Source organism: Heterodontus francisci, chromosome 9 (assembly GCF_036365525.1).
Source record: "Heterodontus francisci isolate sHetFra1 chromosome 9, sHetFra1.hap1, whole genome shotgun sequence".
Lineage (NCBI taxonomy): Eukaryota > Metazoa > Chordata > Chondrichthyes > Heterodontiformes > Heterodontidae > Heterodontus > Heterodontus francisci.
The window spans coordinates 90,176,475-90,194,447 of record NC_090379.1 but is presented as its reverse complement, the minus strand read 5'-3'; the positions used below and the strand labels follow the sequence as shown (position 1 = coordinate 90,194,447).

Sequence of the window (17,973 nt, the reverse complement as noted above, 5' to 3'; positions counted from 1 at the left end):
AGTGGAAACTTTTCTCAGCATCTACCCTGTCAAGCCCTGAAGAATTTTATAAGTTTCAATTCAATCATCTCTCATTCTTCAGTCCAGGGAATATCGGCATAGTCTACTCAATCTCTCCACATAAGACAGTTCCGTCATCCCAGGAACCAGTCTAGTGAACCTGCGTTGCACTCCCTCTAAGACAAGTATGTCCTTCCTTAGGTAAGGAAACCAAAATTGCACTCAGTACTCCAGGTGTAGCCTCACCAACGCCCTGTATAATTGTAGTAAAACTTCTTTACTCTTATACTCTAATCCCTTTGTAACAAAAGCTCACATACCATTTGCTTTCCTAATTGCTTACTGGACTTGCATATTAACTTTCTGTGATTCATATACAAGGACAACGAGGTCCCTCTGAATGCAAAGATTTCCCAGTCTCTCACCATTCAAAAAATATTTTTTATTTTCCTACCAAAGTGGATAACTCGCACTTTGCTACATTATATCCTAACAGTCATGTTCTTGCCCACTCACCCAACCCGTATATATCCCTCTGCAGCCTCTTTGTGTCCTCCTCATTGCTTACTTTCCCACCTAACTTTGTATCAGCAAACTTGGATATATTACACTCAGCCCCCTCATCAAAGTCATTAATAGAAATTCTAAACAGCTGATCCCAAAAACTGATGCTTGCAGTACTCCGCTAGTTATACCCTGCCGACCTGAAAATGTCCCATTTATTCCTATTCCATTATCCAATTCTCAATCCATGTTAATATATTACCCACAATCCCATGAGTCCTAATTTTGTGGAATAACCTGTTTTGTGGCACCTCATTGAATGTTTTTTGAAAATCCAAATAGATTACACACTGGTTCCCCCTATCCATCTCAGTAGTTACATTCTCAAAAAAACTAATAGATTTGTCAAACACAGTTTCTCTTTCTTAAATCCATGTTGACTGCTTAATAATATTATGATTTTCTAAGTGCCCTGTTACCAGGTCCCTTATAATAGATTCTAACATTTTTCCGACTACTGATGTTGGGCTGACTGGCCCATAATTCCCTGTTTACTCTCTTCCTCCTTTCTTAAACATCAAGATTATGTTTGCTACCTTCCAGTCTTTAGGAACTGTTCTAGAATCTAAGGAATTCTGCAAGATCAAAACCAATGCATCCTCTATCACTGCAGCTACCTCTTTTAAAACCCAGGTCCAGAGCATTTGCCGTTGCATCGTCCCATTAATTTCTCCCGTACTATTTCTTTACTTATACTGATTTCTTTAAGTTTCTCATTCTCACTAGATACCCTTGGTTCCCCATTATTTCCAGAATGTTTTTTGCGTCTTCCACTGCAAAGGACAGAAACAAAGTATTTGTTTATGTCTCTGCCATTTTCTTATTCCCCATTATAATTTCACCTGTCTCTGCCTCTAATGGACCCACATTTACTTTCACGAATCTCTTCCTATTTACAGTCCTATAGAAATGTCTATAATCATTTTTCTGACTCTTGCTAGTCCACTCTTACATTTTCTTTTCTCTTTCGTTATCAATCTCTTGGTCCTCCTTTGCTGAATTCTAAAATCCTCTCAATCCTTAGGCTTACTGCTCTCATTGGCAACATAAACCTTGAATACTATCTTTACCACCTCTCATTAGCCACGGTTGGAGCACTGTTTATGTGGGGTCTTTGTACCGTAAAGGAATGTATATTTGTGGTAAATGATGTATCAAGACATTTAATGAATTAATACCTTTACCGAACAAAAATTTATAGATGTTAGTCTTGAATATTTCAATTGATCCAGCATCCACAGCCTTTTGGGAGAACAAGTTCCAAAATTCCACTGTCATTAGTGTGAAAAAAAGTGTTTCCTGATTCGAAATAGTCTAGCTTGAATTTTAAAATTATGCTCTGTCGTTCTGGATTCCCTAGCCAGAGGAAATAGTGTCTCTGTATCTACTCTATTGAATCCCTTATTCGTTTTAAACAGCTTGATTAAGTCATCCCACAACCTTATAAACTCAAGGTAACATAAGTCAACCTTATGCAACCTGTCCTCATAACTTCCACTTCTGAACCAGAGTTGCTTAATTACAAAAGTGGAGCCTTTACCTTTCGGACTTGAGCACAAAATCTAGGCCAACACTCCAGTGCAGTACTGAGGGAGTGCTGTACAGTTGGAGGTGCCGTCTTTTGGATGTGATGTTAAACTGAGGCCCCACCTACCTTCTCAGGTTGATGTAAAGGACCTTATGGCATTATTCAAAGAGCAGACGAGTTCTCCCCAGTGTCCTAGCCAATATTTATCTCTCAACCAATATCACTAAAACAGATTATAGTAGATCATTACCTCATTGCTGTTTGTAAATTGGCTGCTGTGCTTTGGAATGTCCGCAGGTGGTGAAAGTCGCTATATAAATGCAAGTCTTTTTGTGAAGTGCTTGATATTGATGCTGAGAGGCAGAAAGTTTAACTCTCCAGTATACATCAACTTGACAAAACAAAATGAGTTGGAAAGGGATCAATAATGTCTTGGATTTGGGTCTTGGATTTGGTTCCTGGTCTGTGCAAAGTTGGCTGTTTTCAGCCAGTGTAGCAATACCTGTGCTGCAGTAGATTCAGGATTTTTGTAACTGGTTACTATCCAACTGCCAGTGCTGGAAGTGTTTACATCTTTAGGCTTTGGGTGAGGATTCTACTTGACTCAGTTATGTATCCCACTTGATGCTCACATAAGTAGAATGGCCAGCTGCCAGATGGGGGAAGTACAGATGGTGGCTTGCCTCTGTGGAATCAAACACTAGGACCTTCCGGAGAAATGGAGGGGAGAAAATTAACTGAGAAAGGAGGAGGAAAATAAAGAAACCCATTTATAATGTTGCCTTGACGAAGAATTCCATCTGGACGTGGCTCATGCTTTGGATGGCTGTATAATTCAGAGTTTTCAAACTCGAGTGTGTTTGGTTGCATGCTGTTCTTTACAGAAATTCACAGAATCCTGCACAAATCACGATATAATTCAGCTGTCGAGGTAGAGTAGTCAATCCGTACAGTAATTTTCTGATGATAGTTGGGTCCTTGGATTGGTATTCTATTATTTTGACTCCATGGCCAGCATTTTACATTGGGGGGAGGCCCCGTCCACTGGCCAAAAAGTTGGGGGAGAGCCCGCCTCCACCGGGCCTGGGTGATTTTGCTATGGCCCAGGCCCTTCATTGGCCTCAGGAGGACTTATTTCCCTCTGAGGCAGGAGATCCTGCCTCCAAGAACTGCCAGCCAATCAGTGGGCCAGCAGCTCTCAGTCCCAGCAGCGCAGCAGGAGTGGTGACCACTGCTGGGACTGCAGCCAGGGAGAGGAGCAAGTGGACGGCAGCCCCGGAAAAAAGCAAGTTCATGGGGCCTTGACGGGGACAATCTGCCGGGCCCCAGCGAGACAAGTTGGTGGAGTGGGGGGTGGGGGGGAATTTGTAGTTAGGTGGGGGAAGTTGGGCAGTAGGGATGCCCTCCTGATGGGGCACCCCCCCAGCTCACAAGGAGGCTGCCAGGTTTTACTGAGTGGCCTCCTAGGGGGGGTCCTAAGCCGCCTGCCTGCCGCTGTTTAATTGGCCACTTAAGGGCCTTAATTGGCTTGGGGTGGGCAAGCCATTTCTCACTGCCACTGCCCTTCATAAAATTGCAGCAGGAATAGGAAGGTGACGGGTGCGGCACCCCACACCTCCCACTTAAATTTACAACCCTCCCCTGCCTGCAGTCTGCTCCTGTGGGGGTGGGGACATAATTTTCTGGCCCATAGTCTGAAAGTGTAGCTTAGAATTCCTGGCGATCTGTTATATTTATTTATTTAGAGATACAGCACTGAAACAGGCCCTTCGGCCCACCGAGTCTGTGCCGACCATCAACCTCCCATTTATACTAATTCTACATTAATCCCATTACCCTCTCACATCCCCACCTTCCCTCAATTCCCCTACCATTTATAATGGCCAATTTACCTATCAACCTGTAAGTCTTTGGCTGTGGGAGGAAACCGGAGCACCCAGCGAAAACCCACGCGGTCACAGGGAGAACTTACAAACTCCGCACAGGCAGTACCCAGAATCGAACTCGGGTCACTGGAGCTGTGAGGCTGCGGTGCTAACCACTGTGCCACTCTGGAGTTGGGTTGGGTCTATGGTCCCACTACATGGCATACTCTCTCTCATCCAAAAGATTGCAGACGCTGTCAGGCAGTCACGAAGGTCTCTGTTTGTGGCAGCCTTTGTGTTTGTCATAAAGCATTGCAGCTAATTCTAGCATAGGCTTCTGCCAAGCTCCGTCATCTGCTGCACAAGACATGCTTGGCACTGCAGCAGGGCATCTGAAGCCATAAACTCTGTTCCGTAGCCACTGACTCCATCCTTCTCCCTGGCAATTGTTAAGGCTGAACCAGAGCGTTAGCAACTTTGGTGTAATGTTTGATCTGGAATGAACTTCCAACCACATATTCGCGTCATCACTAAGACTGCCGATTTCTACTTCTGTACCATGACTTGATTGCATCCCTGCCTCGGCTCATCTGCTGCTGAAACCCTCATCCGTGCCTTTGTTAACTTTAGATTTGACTATTCCAATGCACTGCTGGCCGGCCCTTGATTTTAATGTTCTCATCCTTGTTTGCAAATTCCTTCATGGCCTCATCCCTCCCTATCTTTCTACAACCATCCAAGATACCTGTGTTCCTCTAATTCCGGCCTCTTGAGCATCACTGATTTTAATTGCTTCACCATTGGTCACCATGCCTTTAACTGTGAAGGTCCAAACTCTGAAACTGCCTCCCTAAACCTCTCTACCTCTTTTTCCTCCTTTAAGTCCTCCGTAAAACCTACTCTTTTGAGGTCATCTGCCCTAATAGGTACTTATGTGACTTAGTGTCAAATCTTGTTTGATAATACTCCTGTGAAGCGTCTTGGGATGTTTTACTATTATTAAGGGTGCTGTATAAATGCAATTTGTTGTTTCTACCACCATGGCCTTCTGCAGTCTTGGTCATTTTTCCATTAGCAGCCTTGGATCAGCCATACTGCGGCCCCTGACAAAGTCAAACACTCTTGCCCCATCACTAGGTTACTGGATCAGGATATGTGAGGTGGCAGACTTATTTTGCCAGGCTGCTTTCTGCCTTTTCCAGCCCCACTTCTTTTTACAAGTCTCCCATGATGGACAAGATTGGAGTCTCACTGTTTCATCCATCGCTGATTTAGAAACTTTCTCTTAAAGAAATAATAAAGCAAAATAAGTAGTATCTTCCAGAAGGAGCAGATTACATTGTCACCGAGAAACTTTTAACCTGTGGAAAGTGCCTCAGAGGTTTTTTAAAACTCTGAAACAAAATGCATTCCAGACATAATCTTCCATATGAAATTTGGAGGCCAGTCTATGGCATTGCTTCATCTGATAATGTGGCTTAATTCTATCAACACTCTCGACAAAAGACCAGCAGAATTGTAGAGCAGTTTCACAGAGGAGACTCAGTGCAGGAACTAACCTTGCGATGAATGAAAGTCAACCCTGCAACCTGCAAAATGGGTGTGGGGTACAGCGTGGAGAGGAAATCGACATTGTAGTTAGGTTTGATGCAGCCATAAGGGGATGAAGGAGTATGGCTGAGGTTGGTTGTTTTCTGACTTTCTTCTGGAGTCTGAATCTGCTGATAGTGGAAGTTATAAAGGGTGGAGGATTGCAGTAGCGTGCACTCTCTCATGTTTATTTTTGGACAGGTTTGTATCCATATTTTATTTTCCCCAAAGATATTTTAATGTCTTCTCCTGTTTGAAATGTTGTTCTCTCCTTGTGGTTGAGAGAAACTGCAACACAAACTGCAAATGTGCTCACTGACACTTCTCGAAAATCAGCATGGTTTGCAGGACCCCATTAACCCGTGCAGCATCTGAGAACATAACATAAGAAATAGGAGCAGGAGTAGGACATTTGGCCCCTTGAGCTTGCTTCATCATTCAATAAGATTATAGCTGATCTGATTGTGGCCTTAACTCCACTTTCCTGCCTGCCCCCTGTAATGAAAAGCTTTTTATTTTGTCGGACGCAACATAAATGAGATGCGTGGAGTTCAGTTGATTGAAGATCTCCAACAGGTTTATTAAACAGCTAACAAGTATGTACAGTGCACAGCTAACTATTTACAGGACTTGCCTCTTGGTGTCACAGTTACAATGAGAGACAAGCATGTAGTCACATTACAACATCCTGGTACTTAGCTCATTAGCATACCAAGATCTTAAAGGGACATCACTCTTAAAGGCAATCATACAAAATCTGCGTTCTTTCCAAAGATGTCTCTTATGCTAAACATGAGAAACAGACAAAATTAGATAACATCAAAATTATTTAAACATGGATAGAGATTGTGAAATTTACAAATATAGAGGCTCAAAAGTCCATAAATCATCTCTGTGGTTTGACAACTCTTGCTCAGGGAATTTGCGTCTCATCTGTTGCTGTTCTTTCTGAAGTTTCTCCCTCTCTGCATTCAGTTTCTGTTACTCTGCCTTCAGCCTGCTATCATACTCTGTTGCTTTTTTCAAGATGACTGCTTTTGGGGCCTTCAAAGTAAAGCCTGGCGACCCAACTAACCCAACTAACCCGACTAGACCCGGCTACATGTTTCGGGTTCGGGTCGGGTCTATAATCCTAGTCCAGCATTTGGGCTCGGGTCGGGTTGGGCTGGACAGTGCTGCTTCCGGGAACTCATGAGATCAGGCTCACCCGTGATTCCCCACAACTCCATCTGCAGGATAGCCTGCTGCCGGAACAAATGAACAAGATCACAAGTATTACCATTTGGACAAGGTAGAGCACAATAACATGTTTGATATAATTAAATTTGTTGTGATATTCGTGTCAGGTCGGGCGTGGAAAAAAATTAAAGGACTTGGGCCCGGGTCGGGTTTCAATTTTATACCCGAGCAGGCCTTTACTTCAAAGTTCTTGTTTGAATATTTGCTACGACGAAGATCTGCACCTGTGGCGGCTCCACCCGGGCCCATGCCCTGGGCTTCTGTGCTCGCCACAGCATCACTCCTACTCCTCGTGGTGTTGCCCCCGCGGGCTCTCCATTGCCAGCGACCTCTGGGTATGGGCCCGACCCTCCAGCGTCATCCATTTTCAGGCCTAGTTGATTCGGCAGGTGAGTTGTTACACCGGATTCCGACTTCCATGGACACACCCTTGACTCCCTTGTCAGTCAAAAATCAGTCTAACTCAGCCTTGAATATATTCAATGACCCAGCTTCCACTGCTCTCTGGAATAGAGAATTCCAAAGATTAACGGCCTGAGAGAAGAAATTCTTCCTTATCTCCATCTGAAAAGGGAGACCCCTTATTTTGAAATTATGCCCCCTAGTTCTAGATTCTCCCATGAGGGGAAACATCCTCTCAGCATCTACCCTGTCAAGCCCCTCAGAATCTTATAGGTTTCAGTAAGATCACCTCTCATTCTTATAAACTCCAACGATATAAGTGCAACCTGCTCAGCCTTTCCTCATTAGGCAACCCCTTCATCCCAGGAATTAGTCTAGTTAACCTTCTCTGAACTGCCTCCAATGCAAGTATATCCCTCCTTAAATAAACAGTTAAAATTGTACGCTGTACTCTAGGTGCAGTCTTACCGATGCCCTGTACAATTGTAGCAATACTTCCCTAATTTTATACTCTAGCCCCCTTGCAATAAAGGCCAACATTCCATTTGCATTCCTAATTACTTGATGTACCTGCATGTTAACTTTTTGTGATTCTTGTACGAGAACACTCAGATCTTTCTATGCTGCAGCATTCTGCAGCGTCTTTCCATTTAAATAATCTGCTTTTCTATTCTTCCCACCAAAGTGGACAACCTCGCATTTTCCCACACTATATTACATTGCTAATTTTTGCCCACTCACTTAACCTATCTCTATACCTTTGCAGACTGTTTGTGTCCTCCTCACAATTTGCTTTCCTACCTATCTTTATGTCATTAGCAACTTTGACTACAATACACTTGGTCCCTTCATCCAATTGCAACTAGATTGAACCAGGGCTCCCCCACAGTCAGTGTTTCAGTCATATCTGAAGTGTACATGACAGACTCCAGTGTTCAGCAGCCAAAGTGCACCTCCCCTTTAAGAGATGCAGGCTGCTTTTAAGTGGTGTCATGGACATATCATTTTTCCACTTCACTGATTAGGCGAGCTACCAATGAACAGTGTAAGCAGTGTTGGCAGTCTGCCCTGCTCTTGGATTTTGTGAGTTGCCTTTCTCAAGTGGAATTGAGAATCTCTGGTTTCGAATGGATCTTGTTAGCTGGGCTGACACTAGGGAAGAGTGGGACCCTGGAGGTTGCAGTCTTGATTTCGGTGCTCCTCCACTATTGCTCCTTGGCACAGCACTAAAGTGCCTTATTACAAGAGCATCTGGTACACGTTGATAAACAAAGGGATGAGACACTGCTGAATACTTTCAGGAGGTCCATAAATACAGGAAGTGCATCTGCTGACTGGAGAGTGGCTGCTGTACCCTCAATACTCAAATAAGAATCAGGAAATTAGAGACCAATTAGTCTGGCTTGAATCGTAGGAAAAAAAGCTGCTGAGCCTTTCATGGGATGCTATTAATCTTCTAATTAATATGGAGTCTGTAAATGGAATTTGATGTATGGTTTTAGAGCAATGGATCATGCATCACAAAGCCGCTGTGTTCATTGAGGTGTGAACACAATGAGTGGACCATGATTTTCAGTGCGTGACTCACAGTAGAATTCAAGAAAACTCCACATTAAATGCCATCAATTAAGATGATATGTAAGATTAAAATTAAATATGTAGCTGATTAAAAACTAATAATTGGTTATTTCAAGAATGCTGCAAATTCTGGAATGCTGAAATGGATACAAAAAATACTTGTCGTTTTATGCAATGGCATTATTTTTCCAAGCCCATTTTTTCCTTTTTTCCCTACTGTTCGCTAAGGTACAGTTCTGCTGGTGCTGGGTGCCAGTGGCCCATTGGTATCTTTCCCAAGTGCCCATGAATTGAGTGTGTGCCGCAAGAGTTGGCAGGCATGTTAACTGTTGGGGCATCTCTACTGATTCTGAGGCTGTTCTCCTCCTTCACCTATGCAGGTGGGCCTCCAACTTGGGCCACCGGAGGAGAGGACACCCAGACTGATTAACTCAGCATCGACCACAGAGGAATCGGGTAATTTTCTGTGCTCCGATTGTCCCGGACTCTCCACATTCCCTGCCGGCTGATATAAACTATCTCGGTACAGACTGAGAATCAAGTCAAGGTACTTCCTAGTTTGCAAGGCTGGGCTGGCGACAAACTAAACTCTCTGAACCATCAGGGAGGCAATTGCAGTTATACTGCCTGTCAGCTGCAAAGAATTAGAAAAATAAAAATATGCCATCAATTATCAACAAGACAAACTCAGCAATATCAAACAATGGGATAAATACATGTTTGGTGAACAATAGGAATTTGAAATGAGTGGTGCTATGCATTTCTCCACCTGTCATGAGCTGCTTCATAAGAAATATATATTTTTCACATTATTTATACTTCAGTGGTGTGTCTGTTGGTTAAGCAAATCCAATAAGACAGCACAATTGCTACGGAACCTGGAATGAGGGAGCAAGTATTGATGAAATCATGAAATTTATCAGAAGGAAATGGTTTTCTGTGAGCTTCCAAAATCTAACAATTTCAAAGTCTCAAGCTGCTTGTTCATTCCATTTCCTGCTATGCATCTGTTTTGGAAAAATTCTTCCCTGCCTTGGCTGAGTCCAGTTGAATCAAAGATTGCAACGTAAGCATTGTTCATCTCTCTTCGAATCCAACACAGACAAATGGAACGTGGCCTCTGTCTGTTGGCTGCAAGGCCCCTGTGTTCTTGCACATCATTGTGCTTATTGGCTCAGCAAGTTTATCCAGAGTTTGGTTTCATGCCAGGTAGATACAACTCACAATTTGTCCCCGAGACAAAAAGAAAAATACTTGCAGCTGCTAGAGTTCTGAAATAAAAGTAGAAAATGCTGGAACTGCTCAGCATTGTGGCTTATTCTGTGAAGAGAGGAATGTGAGGGTTAATTTGCCTCCATTACAAACCCCTGCAAAATTGAATGCTTTTTTTTTTTGCAGTTCTCATTTAACTTCTGACATCGATTTCAAAAAGTGTTTAATGTGAAGCAAGACTTTGTGACGCTCATTGGTCTGAGTTGATGTTGCTTGCAGATGGAGGACAAACTCAGCAGGTGTAGAACTAGGTGCTGAAGCAAAGCACAAGGAGAACACAGTGATTGCAGGGATCAGGTGAGGATGTCGAGGCAGTTTTGACATCCAGACTAAGTGGAGTGGAGACAAATTGGAAATAAAGATGAAGTAACAAAATGTTTCCTGCTCCCTACTCATAGTGAACTTGTAAACACATGTTTAAAGAACGTATTTATGATTTCATTATGAATTGAAAATAGTGTGACTTTTAACTCCTCCATCACGTAGTGCTGGGATACATGTTTAAAACTGAAAATCAGGAGTACAAGAGAGCACGGACAGATATTGCTGAGAGGAGGTTATGCACTTTACCAGAACAGGGGAATGAGCACGTTGAACAGTCAGTCTCTGGAACTTGCAACTCACTTTGCAGCCCTATTTAGGGAAACCAAGCAATCAATTTCTTGTTTGCACAGTCAGCTTGGGAAACTGTGGGAGAGAGACTTGAGAGGAAACATTGTGAAAGGAAGGTGCACAGAGCAAATAGGGACCAAAGAGACATGCCTTATTGTGGACTGCTGCTACTGCAACTAGATGCTGAGGGAGAAAAAAATCCTCTGAGCAACTGGCAACAGTGAGGTAGGCCTCACCAATGTTTAGAGCAAATCAATTTTGTTCACTTAATGAGAGAAATGTTCAACTGGAGTACATTTTCCTCAAGTGTTCCACAATATAAAAATATATATATAATACCAACAAAGAAACCCTTTGATCAGGTCTTCCTCCTTGCTAGACCTCTTCACAACCAATGAGTATTCCCAGCAGAAAGCTTGGTTTCCCTAGGTTCCATAGTTCCAGATTGTCCCTCCATATTTCCCTCCATAGTTCCAGATTGTCTTTTAACCATCTAATAAAAGCGAAATACTGCGGATGCTGGAAATCTGAAATAAAAACAGAAAGTGCTGGAAATACTCAGCAGGTCTGGCAGCATCTGTGGGGAGAGAAGCAGCGTTAGCATTTCAGGTCTGTGACCCTTCATCAGTTCTGAGTATTTTCAGTACTTTCTGTTTTTATGTCTTTGAACCAGGTTTGAAGTCATGGTTTCCATGGATTGCTATGAAGCTACTCTTGGATTCACAGGGCATTGCCTGTTGGTGATGTCATAAAGTCACCTCAAAGGGTATTGTGTGCATGCCAGCTTTCTCTTAAGTTTTCATCTATCCGAAGTATTTTTTTTTGCAAGTGAAATTAATGCTTTAGCCACATAACTACAATTTCAAGCAGCAGTGACATTAGGGCTATAGCATGGACTGACATTTCACTTCCTCAGTTGCTTTTACTGAATCGCCCAAGACATACTGAAGATCCAGGGCATCCTGTAATGATTGAGATTGTATAGAATTTACGGCACAGAACCAGGCCATTTGGCCTAATGGGTCTATGCCAGTGCTTATACTCCACATGACCTTCCTTCCACCATATCATCTCAACCTATATCCTTCTATTCCTTTTTCCCTTATGTGCTTATCTAGATTCCCTGAAATGTATCTATGCTATTTGTCTCAACTACTCCATGTAACAGCAAGTTCCACATTCTCACCATATTCTGAGTTAACAAGTTTCTCCTGAATTCCTTATTGGATTTATGAGTGACTATCTTATATCTCAAATACCCAGAGACCAAAGTTTTGGAAAAACTGTTACAAACTCTTTTATGAGGGGCATAGATAGGGTAGATAGGAAGAAACTTTTTCCCTTAGTGGAGGTGTCAGTCGGGGGCATAGATTTAAGTTAAAGGGCAGGAGGTTTAGAGGGAATTTGAGGGAAAAAAAATTTCACCCAGAGGGTGGTTGGAATCTGGAAAGCACTGCCTGAAGGGGTGGTAGAGGCAGGAACTCTCACAACATTTAAGAAGTATTTAGATGAGCACTTGAAACGCCATAGCATACAAGGCTATGGGCCAAGTGCTGGAAGATGGGATTAGAATAGATAGGTGCTTGACAGCCGGCATGGACACGATGGGCCAAAGGGCCTGTTTCTGTGCTGTACAACTCTATGACTGTATACTTCATTTATACCACAAACAATACAAAAGAGGCATTTGAGCTATAAAGTTGGTTGCAAAAGCCTGCAACACCCCTAAAGTGAGAATACTTTAGTATTACAAAGGAAATGACCTACCCAGATTTGATGAATCTCCAAGCTTTCAATTGTGATGAACAAAATCACCATTTAATGGCTATGCAATATTTGTTTGGTTGCACGGACTATATATGCGCAGGAAAAGTAAATGTCAATGGCCATGATATCTGAAGTTGTGTGGAGTATAAGAGCAATCGCTGGTACATTAGCACAAACTGCAGGTGGAAATAGTCGGGAAATGACAGTCTGGAAACTTACTTATGACCTGTGTGGATTGCAGCAGTGACTGAGAGGAAAGGTTTGTGCAATTGCAGAAGAGCCCACATCAGCAATATGTATGCTAATTATAACTTGTAATCTATGGATTTTTAAAGTCAGAAATAAACGCTGTTGTCAAGATAACGGATTTTATCTTCACAGTAAGTACTAACACATTACTGCGCTGTAATCTATGTTGGCTCGATGAGGATTTGATCATGGTTTGTCTGAGCTCTGATTTCAAATAGCTTTCTTCAGGCAATTTCAACCATGTTATCAATGTATCAAAATGGTTTAAGCACATATATGCAGGTGTACAATCCAAGTACTGAATTAAGCTTTGATATGATTTGGTCCTTGTTCTAAAGTTAAGGTTTGTACAGTTTGGCACCTAGTTGAGCAGCCCTGCTAGTTTTTGTGGCACATACCTTATCTGTAGAAAGTTCTTGATGTGTTTTTAACCTGAACAAGATGATATTGTGTAGTTCTCTTCAGAACATGCAACTGAATGTAAATTCTGAAGTGGTTTGTTGACATTTTACTTTCCTTGCATCATTCTCTGCTCATGTCAATCAATCAACGAATGCCAGTCTGACAAAATTCCTTGAATCTCAAACTACTTCAACTGTGATCTTCAACTGTTGACTGTGCTGACCAGTACTGCTGGTATTTTTTTTAAAGAAAAGTGCACCGATGCACAACAAAATTGTTGGATGACTGGAATTTGAGAACTTGTGTCCCAGTAAATTCAATGATTGTAGGGTTTGTAACACTGCTCTTAGTTTTGCTTCTAATCCATGGGATATATGGTTGATTCACCACCTGTCCCATGCACAAACAGTTTCTTCATTGTTTAGTTTGGTATTTCCACCATATTTTCTTTACTTTTTCTCTGTAAAGGCGTTGAAGTGGTTTTTAGAAAAGAAAAACTTCAATTAAATAGCTATTGCTTCCCAGCCAGGAACATTCTCAGTGGAGAGCCAACTCAAGAATGCAGTCAGCAAGCAACCAAAACATCTAGATGAAGAAGTTAATGAAATCGAGGTCACAGGGTGAGACTGGGGTGGAAGGGAAAAATAACCTTGAACAAAGTTAGGAAAGATCACATGCCCTTGTCCCACTAGTTCCTCTCCATTTCCTGCCAGGACAAACTACATAAAAGGCCTCAATCCTTTTAAAAAAAAAAAAAATTGGAATACGGGTTTTGGTGCCTGGCTTGTGGTGAGTTAATTGATCTCAACTGAGGAGACAGCAGAAATGTTAGACAAACTTTGAAATAAGGTTAACTATATGTGAAACAAAGCCATGATTGGGTGTGGCTGTGATGCCTGTTAATCCTCACTCTGTGCGTTAACAGCTGGCCACAGTCCTGTTTGGAGTCGGTTAGTAAAGTCTGTAGTTACACTATTGTTACCGAGAGCATTTCACTTATTTGTTCAATGTTAAATAAATTTTCTGTTGGTTTATAGCTTGATCCTCAGTCTGATCAATTGTACATTCTTCCAATTCTGAGTCAAGGTGATCACGTAGCAGCATGAGATGTATTCCAGTACAGTGATGAGGATTCTTCGTGTGATTTCTTGAGTCTTACCAAGATATTCGACAGATGAAGTGGTTTTTGGTTCGTTGAGGTCTGTTTATGGGACTCGGTGACACAGATCCCAAGGAGAATAGTTGACATAAGGTCTCCAAAACAAAACCGTCACAGAACAAAATAAGTCTTTTTTTGCTGAGCACGCTGGCTCTTTAAGATTCTAAATGTTAGATCCTCCCTAATTGTGTCATGGGTAAATGCTCCATGTCATGTGTCATGAATATGTACAGCATTGTACATTGAAGATTCAGTTGCTGTCTGTGCTGAGTCAGTTGGTCAAAGTCAGGGTGGTGGTAGTGTGACAATTAGCCTCAGGACCCTTAGGCTGTATACAGGGAAAAAAACAGGTTCTTGCCTCTGTTCATCCATTGACTTCTACTGTGTGGACAGTGGAGAAGCTCAGGCTCAGCTGTGCTGCCATTCAGAATTGACTATCCTATCACTGTCCACATTCATGTGTGAAGACTGACCAGCTGACCGAGGTAACAGAGAGCTGGTGACATACCTGGTATCATACCCCAACACCAATCCACCCCTTAAGGAGAGGGGCAGAGAAGATTGGCTACATAATATCTTAATATATTTAATAATGTGCAGTTAATAGACCAACCATCTGGTCATAATTTTCATTCCAGAGTTTGACTTCCCGGAGAATCACACAGCTGAAAAACAACAATCTTCTTGGCAGAAACTGCAACGTTTGGATTTCAGAATGAAATAATTACAGATAAACTATTTTCATCTCACTGAACCAAAGAAAAGTTATGGCACAGAAGGAGGCCATTCAGCCCATTGTGTTTGCACCAGCTGAAAAAAAACTAGCCGCCCATTCTAATCCCACCTTCTAGCACCTGGTCTGTTGCCTTACAGGTTACAGCACTTCAGTGCAGGCCCAGGTAACTTTTAAAAGAGTTGAGGGTGTTTCGTCTTTATGTTGTTTCTGGTTCCCAGGTGTTGGAAAGAATCACACTTTAATCTTAGAAAAGGCTAGAGTCAGTCTGGTTTATTAAAGCACCATGCTTTGTACAGAACCATGTACTTTAGAACCTGATTCCACTGGTTCTTGTGTTGCACATAACATGACTCCCGAGTGCAGCCATGAATGTGGCCCCCTACTGGAACACTTACATGTAACAATTAGTTCCTAGCTAATTAGTTCCTAACACTTTACAGTTATACGATGTTATTTTTCATGTCCCCTCTAGTCCTTCTACCAATCACCTTAAATCTGCTCCCCCTTGTAATTGACTTCTCCGCTAGGGGAAGCAGGTCCTTCCTATTTACTCTAGGCCCCTCATAATTTTGTACACCTCAATTAAGTCATCTGCAGCCTCCTCTGTTCTAAGGAAAACAACCGTGGCCCATCCAATCTTTCCTCATAGTTGCAATTTTCAAGCCCTGGCAACATTCTTGTAAATCTCCTCTGTACTCTCTCCAGAGCAATTATGTCCTTCCTGTAATGTGGTGACCAGAACTGTACACAATACTCCAGCTGTGGCCTAACCAGCATTTTATACAGTTCCAGCATCGCATCCCTGCTTTTGTATTCTATACAGATTTTTGAACTATATTGCCAAATCAGTAGAATGCAACACAGAAGGTTACGCTGAACGTGTGTGAGCCGCTCCCCAGTGTTCTCGCATTGAACTGTGAGGAAAACCCAGACAAAATTGACTTCTTCAAGTCATAGCAGTATATGTCATTAAATAGTACAGAAAAATTAAACCCAGAGCACGATATCAATATAAACCATGATAGTGGCATAGACACAGGTTTAATCAAGTGATGAGAAAATTTACACTGATTTCAGGAAGAAAGTCTTTACAAACAATGATCAACAATCTGAATAGGTTTCTGGGTAACATATTGGAGGGGCAAACCTTAGCAATTCAGGAGCCAGTTGAACACAGTGATCAGTATCTATAGGTTTTCTTTCAAACCAGATGATCTCATACGGATTGAGCAGCTTTCCTTAGCTGTATTGATCTTAAGATTATCCACAGAGAAGACTTTAAAATGTTTCTTGTTATGAATTATTTTTGTTTGCATTTGTTAACTGCTAACCCTAATTTAACTTCTCTTTGGGGCTTACCTCATGGCTTAGTGTATAAATGTGCTGTGTGTGTTGAGCTCTGTGGAAGAAGAAACTCACCAGTTGTATAGAACTTGCGTATCTTGGTTAGATTAATGGTGGAAACACTACGATTGGTCTGAGTGAACTGAGGAAAAGAAAGAGCAGCCATAGTTCCTCCTCCTGACTGCTGTCAGGTGACATCTGCTGCAAACTGCTGCTGTGGATGTTGGGTGAGAATAAGCTCAGGTGTGAATGTGATTATTGTGACAGCCTTGGGCCCGCCTCGAGAGGTTTGAAGACACCTGCAAGAGCTGCTCAGAGGGCCACCTGTTCCCTAGAATATAACAGCCGAATGTCAGGGAAATGTTACACTGTGGGGAACGCGGTATCTTACATTTGGAGCAGGTGCTCTCATGTCTGCTGCATTTCCCTATTGCCTTGATTATTTATAGACTTCAAATTAATGTTCAGACAAGATCCACCATATTTTTAATGAAGTAAATAGAATATCTCTCCTCTGACTCTCCTTTGTTTCTTTGCGGATTCTTTCACTCGATCCCTGGTACTGACATTCCTCCTTGTGCAAATGTTAGCAAAAGTTAGACCAGAGTCTAACATTGTTTCCTTCAGTAAAGACAATAAATGTCATTCCCTCTCATCCCTTAATTTGTTTTTATTACTTTTAGCCCTTGTTGCTTCTCTGTGGCTGTTTCTCACCACTTATTCTCTACATTTCCATCTGTTACTCTTTTTTTTTAACTGCTGTTTTTCTCTCTATTTTTGACTTTGATTTTTCAGTCTGTTTCTGTCTGTCCTGCCTTCCCTCTTTGTTTTTCTTTGTTCTCCCTTTCTATTTTTACTTCTGCCCATCATGTGTTTCTCTCTGATCATGGCTGGTCAGATATCGGAGCTCCTCTGACTGTCCTCCGCATCTCTTAAGGCAGGGTCTTGAACTCAGACTGTCCACGGTTGCTCTTCCATTGACTTGCTTTGTAGTGCAGCAGTGTCAAGCTTTGTAGGCTGTGGATGCCATTGGCTGATTTCAGGATTAGTTTATCCACGCTTTGATGGAATTTCCTCCATTGAGGGTCCCACTCCCCTCCTCCAGGCACTCATTCGCCCAAAGACTGGCACTTTCTTGAGTTAACCTGGTTACTCAGCCAGCCAGCACTCAGCATTGACTCAGCAGGTAGTACTGTCTACTGTAATTGTGGTAGTAGCTTTGAACAGCTGATCTTGCTTCTCTCTATTCTGCTCCCTTTTTCTCTTTCACTGTCTGCTCCTGACATTCTGTTATTCTAACAATTTGTAGACTCTTTTAACTACTCCTTTTCGTTCAGTGATCTCTACATGTGTCATTTCCATCCAGTGACCCCACCTGTATCTGTGTGCATGCTGCATAAGCAACTCCAAGTCCTCCACTCCATACACAACTGATCATTGCTCTAAGTCAGTTGCTCCTCAGCTTTTGCAACTTCCGAGTAGTTAAGTGGTGAGCACTTAGTAACTATGCAAGGTTTAAAATTTAGCTGAGGGTTGCTTAGCAACTCAGGCTAAGCATCGAGGCCTCCTCATGTTGGGGATGCTTTGTGAACGTAGGTTTCTCAACCCGACCTCAACTCACCTGATACTCACTGACATGGTTATACGTATGAACAATGATTTCTAG

At 42.3% G+C, this 17,973-nt stretch overlaps 1 protein-coding gene across 10 annotated transcripts in view; it reads left to right on the top strand.

Moving 5' to 3' along the window:
- Window positions 1-17,973, top strand: part of LOC137373900 (alpha-(1,6)-fucosyltransferase) — a 904,043-nt gene that overhangs the window by 263,683 nt on the left and 622,387 nt on the right. The gene's annotated exons all lie outside the window — the stretch shown is intronic.